General features: G+C 34.0%; 1 long non-coding RNA gene across 1 annotated transcript; it reads right to left on the reverse strand.

Annotated features, from left to right (window-relative positions):
* Positions 1–7,550: 7,550 nt before the first annotated feature.
* LOC104239793 (uncharacterized) lies at positions 7,551–8,386 on the reverse strand. Its single transcript, XR_714236.2, has 3 exons — positions 8,170–8,386; positions 7,989–8,071; positions 7,551–7,713 (listed from the first exon to the last, which is right to left on the reverse strand). It is a non-coding gene; the product is annotated as an uncharacterized lncRNA (long non-coding RNA).
* Between the last annotated feature and the right edge of the window lie 315 nt (positions 8,387–8,701).

Raw genomic sequence — 8,701 nt, forward strand, 5'->3', positions numbered from 1 at the left:
AAAACAGTTCGTTTTGTATCGTGCTCATCCTGCACATTTATTTAGGGTGATAAACTTTATTAGACTCAAAAATTAAAATTATCTAGATTTTTTTTTTTGCAAAAACGGGAGGTTGGACCCGCCGAGGATTGCCTACGTATCTCACCCCGTGCGAGAATTAAACCGGCGTAGTTCGGTCGGATCAAAATAGGGGAAACAAAAAATAAAATCCTTTAAAGAAAAGAAAAATAACCCTTTTTTTGAAATTTTGTTATATGTTTTGTTTTTCATTTTATTATTTATTTTTGAAAAGAGACCAAGGAAATATTTACACATTTTAAACTTCCTCTTTTTTGAAATTTTGAAAATCTTTTAAAGAGGTGCTACAAATGAAACAATAAAAAAAAAATTTGCTTTTTTATTTATATATTTTTCTTTGGATTTTGAAAATGATTAAAAGGAATAGTCGAACTGTAAGGCAAGCCTTTTTTTTAATCATTTTTTTATATATTATTTTTAGAAAATTCCGGTTAGGTTTGATATTACTCGGGCATGGGTTTTTTTTCTTCAAAAGAATAAGTAATTATCTCCCTACTATGCTATTCTTTTTTTTTTAAGATTTTTCGGAAACCAGTCAACATGCAGATCTGAAGCAAATAGATGCGCAGAACAAACGGGATGCAGCAGGATGGTCTTTTCATTCCAGGTTGCCTGTCCTAGACGGACCCAACCCCTGTGTTGAGTCCCCTATGTCAAATGCAACATGATGCAGATAAGCGTTCCTACTAGGGATCCGGCATGAGGTTTCGTTATACTAGGTTTATAACCTGGGTAGATGTTCTAGACTGTGTACCCGAGCGGACAACTCGAGTCGAGGAGGGGCAACTTACCGGGAACCAAAAGGTCGTCCGGCTTCGTAACTTATCCGTCTTCTTTCTTATTTTAGGTATCGACACTAACAGAATAGGGAGCCTCGGCCATCGAGCTTCTCCCCGGAGGTGAAGAGAGAATGGTTCGGCACAGTTTATATACAGTTCAGATAATATCAAAGCGGTAAACAACAACATTTAGCATGTTATGTCAAAACATGCAATAAATATCAGATAATAAAGCCAAATATAACAATTATTCTAAGCTCGAATTCTTGAACCCTGAACCAGTGGTTCTGGGTTAACACAATCCCCAGCAGAGTCGCCAGAGTTGTCACACCTCCTTTTTGCGTGCCCCGCCCCGAAGGGTAGAATGCGCGAGGGAGTTTTTCCAATTTAAGTGACAATATTCGAAATGGGATTATTTATTTAATTCAGAGTCGCCATTTGGGAAAGGTTTGGTTTTTGGTGTCCCAAGTCACCGGTTTATCTTGAATCCCAAATCGAGGAAATTTTCGACTTTTCCACATGAAGTTTGCGAACCAGAAATTCTAAGTAAGGAATTCTGTTGACCCGAGGGAAGGTGTTAGGCACCCTCGAGTCCCGTGGTTCTATCACGGCCGCTTAAATTGTTATAATGGCTTAATATCTGATTTAAATACATGTTTTGACTTATGTGCTTTTATTAAGTTTAAACCGCTTTTATTATTATCATTTATTTTTATAGAATTGCAACGTCGTGAAAATACATCTCGAACCGCGTCACAATCAATGCACCCGTAGTTGTTAACACATTTCGACTCCGTTGAGATTTGGATTCGGGTCACATCAATGTGCACCCGAGTTTAAGAATGTAATTTAATTAAGCCGCGCCTAAAGAGTCTAACCGCGTTATTATTTTCGGGGAAGGCCATGAAATTCACTAAACGGCCTGTCCTGAATTCTAAATATTTATTATGGTTAGTTATTGAGGGCCCCGCAATTTGCATTTTTATCTGCCGAGGCTCGTCTCTATTTTAGAAAGGATATCCTAAAGCGGCTACATTTCTAAATGCGTTTGTCTAAAAATAGAAGAAGAAAGACACACGTTAATTCAAGTATATGCTTTGGCCTAACCCAGATCCTTGTCAATTTCTGATTAATTACTTATAACATGGAGAGACGTCATACCCTGTGCAACATGCTTTTAATTGGACAAAGAAGTCACATGCGAGATCGACGAAATACAACACTTAATCCGAACAACATCCTAAAATCGAATTTAAATTAACTTGCTTAAACAGGATTAAAGAATTCCTTATCAAAGGATGTTACTGATGATGTTCAAAACTAATCCGATAAACTGCCTAAAGGAAATCGAACTGGGTGATTCAAAACTATATCATATTTGGTTAGATTTAAAAGCCACTTGCCCCTACTTATTCAAAGCATGCTGAAAGAGTGAATTTAATTTTAACAATCGTACTAAATAGTTTCGCATTCCATGAATTATATTTACATCCTGTATGCTACTAAACGAATCAAATACCACAGTTTCAAATTAACATAAACTTTAATTAAGTACAAACTTACTAATGTATTCTCTATTAGCTATAAACTAAAATTTACACAACTTAACAACATTTATGAAAAGGCAGTCAGTAAATAGCGGGTGATTATAACTCCTTCAAATCTTTCTATTCATGCTTTTCAATGTTACATTCAGCTACACCAATGTGAGACTCGAGATGTGTACCTGGAAATACTGAAAATGCAAAGGAGAAGAGGAAGAAGATAGGGAAATCAGCAGCAGCAAGAAACAGAATAGCAGCAGCAGCAACAAGCAAAATAATTGGAATAGAATCAAGATCCCAGCTAGACCAAATCCCAGAGTAAACCAACAAACAACCAGCAGACTCAGTTGGATTTAGAAGAAATCAGTATTGGACAAACAGGTCAAGACCATTGAAATCAAGACAGCAAAAAGAATGCAATTTCTATTTTTGTCTGTCTGTGTTATCAAACAGAGTTCTTTTCCAGTTTTCTGCTCTTCAGAACTTCAACTCTCAATCTCCAAACTAAGTTTTCTGTGTGTATTCTCTTTTTCTCTGTCTGTGTGTGTGTATCTATGTCTATCTTAAGGTCTGTATGCCTGTCTATGTGTGTATGTGTATGTATTTTGCTCTCCCTTATCGGATCTATCTGATGTCTCCCTAAAACTGATGGAAGTCCCCTCTTTTATAAACCTAAAATCAACCCTTTAACAGCCTGTTTAGACAATTAGAACACCCTCCCATGTGCTACCCCTTTTCAGTTTCCACTCACTATTTAAATAAGAACACAACCCCATGATATTCCCTTGGCAGGCTTACCTTTTGAGTAATGCTTATTATTTCTGAAACTAAAGCAGAATATGGGCAGCAGAATGTATTCTGACAGCACATGTTGTCCATTACTTTGTAATGCACATGCTGCCCAAGGCTGAGAGATGAGTAAACAATGCTATCAACTAAATTAAAATCTGAAACCTAGCTAATAAATCAATCCTTTAAATGTCTTTCTGATTTGGCTAAACAAATTAATACCGAGTGGCAACAACATTAATCTGATTCAACAATGCTTCAGTAAATTACAAAAGCCTGAGTCAAATTGCTACCATTCTAACATGAAACCAATTGACGACGTATATCGATTCGACTATACTAGTTAAAACACATACAATCGAAGCCAAAATCAGACATTTAACAGTATCGAACACATGATTTGAATTGTACTGACTAAGCAAAATTGTACTCGAGGAATCAGTTGATCAGTCAAAATTTGAAGTTCAATTGTTCGCACAGCACATACACATATACACATTATCAGTAACAAGTAGAGGAAAGACTCAATCAAACACAGAGGTTCAGGCAAGGTGGACAGGACACAGTTGGTAAAATTCAAAAACAAGAATTAAAACAAAACATGAACAGACCTTTACTCAGCACCTGGAATAATAAAAAAAGAAAACAAAACTCACCTTAAATCCCGAAAAATCAAAGAGCCTCAGTTTGGATTCGAACAGGCCTTTTTAAAGGCTGAACGGACTTTAATCGAAGTGTTTCTCAGATGAGAAAACTTCGATTAAGGTCCATTAGACCTTAATCTCTTCGGCTTAAACAGATACGGAACAGGCACGAGGAAACCTAGGGTTCAAAAAATCAGATCTGGGATTCGTATTTCCCTGGTTAGATTCGGAACAAACCAAGCATGGTTTGGTCACGATGGGGGTCTGGGGACTATCTGGTGTGAAGTTGAGGTCGATTGGTGTAAGTCAGGTTCCGACTCAAAACTTCAAATGAAGATTCGAGACGGTGGGAGGGGATTTGAGCTAAGTGGTTAACAGATCCATGTTCATGATGGCAAGGGGGTTCTATGGTGTTAAGGGTGGGGTCACCGGCGTCCATGCCGCCGGCTTTCATGGTGAAGGTATACAGGGGCGGCTAGGGTTTGGAGGGGAAGGGGATGAGGACGAAGGCGGGGTCTTGGATAGGGGGGCAGGGTATGGTAGGAGGCTTATATATGTAATGGGTGGGTTGATCTCAGCCGTTGGATCAATCGAGATCAACGGCTTGGATCTGAAGGCTTAGGAGAAACGGTGTCGTTTCATCTAAACGGGGTTTGGGTTGGTCCGGGTGGAAATGGGTCGGGTTCATCATGGGTTATGGGGAAGTGACCTTGACCGTAGGATGAGGAATGGATTAATGGCTATGATTAAAAGGCCTCATCGTTTAAGTAAAGGATTGGCCAGATCTGGCCGTTCCTTTAAATCCATCAACGGCTCACAGAGATGGTGCCTGTACGATGTCGTTTAGGCGTCTTGCAGAGGGCCTGGTGGGACTGGGTCGTTTGTATTGGTTTTGGGCCTGATTTCATTCAAAAGTATGGCCCAAATCCAATATTTCCTTTTTACCACTTAAAAGATAAAATTCCTAAAAATAAAAATCATACCAATATTAATTAATACTCAAAAAATAACAATTATCACTTGCATTGACATTTAATTATACTAAACACTTAATGGCAAAAATACAATGAAGGATGCACACATTTTATTATATTTTCTTTTAATAAACGGATTACGGTTCACACGACATACAGACATATATATATATTTTTTTGTTTTTGTTTTGAATAAAACAATTGTGGGAAAATCACAAATAACTATCAACAAAAATGCCACGTAAAAATCCAACAAATGTACAGCAAGACCAATTGCTATTATTTGTTTCTTTTGGAGCGGTTGTTGCGTAAAACAAAAATCACGTGCTCACACTAAACTAATTATATTATTAAAATAATGGATTTATATCTACTATTTCTTATAATTTTTGTGAAGTTTTACACATAAATTTATATATTGCTCGAAAGTATTGGAATAAGATGAACCCGGTACCGAAAGACGACATCCTCCTTTGGTAATGAGCTCTTAGGCTAAGATGCATGCTCTTGTTCTATGTGGGTTTTAGGTATATGCTCGCTAAGATAACAAAGGAAAGATATATATATATATATTAGCTCCTAAGGATACCTTTAAAAAGGTGAGTGTAAACTGTGTATTCAATCTTTAGCTAATTTAGATTCTCTTGAGATAGGACAATGCATTAGCAATTAAAGGAGTGGGAAAAATATATGGAGTTCTTATTGAATACTACGAAACTTGAACTGATTTACTTGACGGAGCTACCTACATTTATGTAGTACAAATTACTCACGTATAATTGTCTCAACTTTATCCTTTACCCCCCACCTCCTCTTTCTCTCTTAGCATAGTAATTTTTTTAAAGGAAATTATTATTATTATTGACCCCACATGTATTTTTGTTGCATCGGACTCTTTCATAAACTAATATTTAACCAAAGAAATTTCACTTTGGACTATAGTTATCTCAGCATCGATCAAGAATTCCCAATGAAATCCATTGTTGTTATACATTTGTTTCATGATCAATATTCAACTCGCTTTTGTAAATTCATAGTATTGAATCAACATAATTAAGCACATTTCTAATGATCTAATCTAACACATGTTTCATTTAAAGGACCGGAGTTATATCACCAAAACTCAAAATTTTACATATTATATATAAATGTAGTTATTATAATCTGCATGATGAAGGATTTTTCCAATATTGGCCACTACCAGTTGCTCCAAGTATAATTTAAGGCAATCAACTTGAACATGTATAATATACCCGATTTGAGTTGGTTGTAAATATACTTTTATAAATAAACTATCAAGACTAGTTTAGATGTCTCTTTACAGTAAATGTGACGGAAAAAACACCCATAAAAATATATATATATTCAACTCTCGCAAACTGAATTTTATATATCTCCCATACATACGTGCCATGAATCCTCATACAGAGAAACAAGAATACCTATACTTTACTGCATTAGAAGCTTGCTATCCATGCCTTGAAAAACAGGCAAGCAACGATTATCTCATTTTTATCTATATTACAAAATAGAAATTATTTTCGAATTTGATCATTTCTTTAAATTGAGCTGAGCTTGTGTATGGATTAGTTTGAGACTAAAATTTTGGGCTCAATCAAATTTTTCAAAAATGAACTCGAGTCAGACCTAAACGAGTTGGAGCTTATAGCATTGGTATACAAAGTTACAAACCTTGGTTAAAGAGGCGTGAATAAATTAAGAACGAAAATAAAATCTCTGCATTTAATTTGGGACATTTGGAAAAGCATTAGAGAAGGAGCATATATACTTTCATTTGAGAATTGTTTGAGAAGGACTTATATTACTTTCCCTTGTTCTGTTGATATGGAAAATTAATTCATTCATATTGTAATTAAGTTAATTACAACAAATTTGATTATCAATGACGAATTATTTTACAACAAATTTGATTATCAATGACGAATTATTTTATCACTTAAAAGTTATATTTCGTCACAAAAAATCTTTTGCGTCAAAAAATAATTTGTCAATCTTTCGTCCCGAAAACACCGTCACTAAAAGTATACAAAGACAATTTTGTGGTTCGTCACTAAATCAATTTGTATTAGTGACGAAATTCTTTTTCATCCCCAAATGCCTAGTATCTGTGACAAATTTGTTTGTCAAAAAAGTATAAAATATTTGTCGCTAATAGCATATTTTGTCACTAAAAAGATTATCAATGCCGACGAAACTACCTTGTCACTAAATATTTAGTTTAATTAGTGACGAAGTTGATTGTCTCTAAAGTTATATGTATTTCGTAGTTAAATTAACGTTATTTCGTCACTAATACTACCTTTTATGTACAAAAGATATTTCGTCCCTAAATATATAAATTAGTGACAACTTTGCTTTTACAAAAATAATTTACAATTTGTAGTTGAAAACAACTATGTCGTCGCCAAATATATATATATATATATATATATTTACAATGCTAGTTAAAATTATCATGGAATATGAATCCGTAAAAAGATAATTCTCGGGCACGAAATATTTTTGCCAGTAAATGTGGTCAATTTATGATGAACATTTGATGACATCAAAATCCGTTGTGGTACTATTTATAATAATTTTTCATTAATTCAAGAATTTATCATTTACTAAATGAAAATAACATAATAAAACATGGAAGGTAACAACAAAATTCTTACCCGTGATCACATAACTAAGAATTAGTACTATATTGAGATAATATCTCATTACAAACTCCTTAATATAAAACACAACAATAATTAAAATTCATTCAACAACATGAGGTCAAATAGAAATACAATAATTTAGTAATAAACTAAGGAAAAAAATATGTTGCTTCCTCAAACGCTAATGTAACCACTTGTCTTGTAACTTCGCTCTTGAATAAATTTAAACTTTCATGTACCTGTGGAAGAAAAAAAAAAATTTAGTACATTTGATAACATAATTTAGCAAAAAACATATTTTCAGACATTAGTCGTGTCATATTTTAATTTGTGAAGAAAATAATAGAATGACACAAGAATTCTACTGGCCGGTAGAAACTTAGTCAAAGTTAGACAGTAAATATTTAATTCTTCTTTGACTGCAAATAACCACAAGAATTAAGACAAGGAGATATGAAACTAAAATTAACTAATCTCTAAAAAATTAATGAATAATAGACAAATTTCTTTATACCTCTGCATTAGAATTAAATCAATAAGAACCCACGAATACTTATACATAATATATCATCTGGAGAAATCCAAATTTTTATTGCCCTACAATTGAAAGAAAAAGATATTCCGTATAAGAGATGCAACAGAAAAAAAAAGTGAAGTATAATTAATATTTCTTAACTTAGATTGAGGATTTGTACCAAAGCAAAGGAGGCGTCAGAAGAGGCTTTGCGTCTTAAAACGCCCATCATGCAGATTTGATCTTTTATGTTATTAAATCAACAAAAGAGTTCGAAGAAAATTAAACATTACAGAATACAAATAATTTGTGTGTGTGAAAGAGAAAGAAATAATAAATTAATGGAGGTAGATAATATAGCAGATCTAAGTGGTGAAATAATTTGATAAGGAGATGAATATCACAACGTGTTGGGAGAGAAAAGAGGGATAATTGAGATATGGGGAGGCGGCAGTTCTTATTAAAAAGAGAGAATTGAGAACATAAAAAAGAAAAGGAGGGAAACTTGCCGCTTTTTTTTCCGTACAATTTTGAAAAAAATGAAAACCAAAAGTTGACAAAAAACTAATCAATAATGAATAAAAATCTAAATCAATATATATATATTATTAAAAGGAGAGGAAAAAGCCTCCACATTAAGTCAAGTGGTAATCTCACAATAGACCACTTGACAATTTGGGACAAAGTTAGGTGAAGTAATAATTAATCTTTTA

This window comes from Nicotiana sylvestris, chromosome 5 (assembly GCF_000393655.2).
Source record: "Nicotiana sylvestris chromosome 5, ASM39365v2, whole genome shotgun sequence".
In the NCBI taxonomy this organism is placed as follows: domain Eukaryota; kingdom Viridiplantae; phylum Streptophyta; class Magnoliopsida; order Solanales; family Solanaceae; genus Nicotiana; species Nicotiana sylvestris.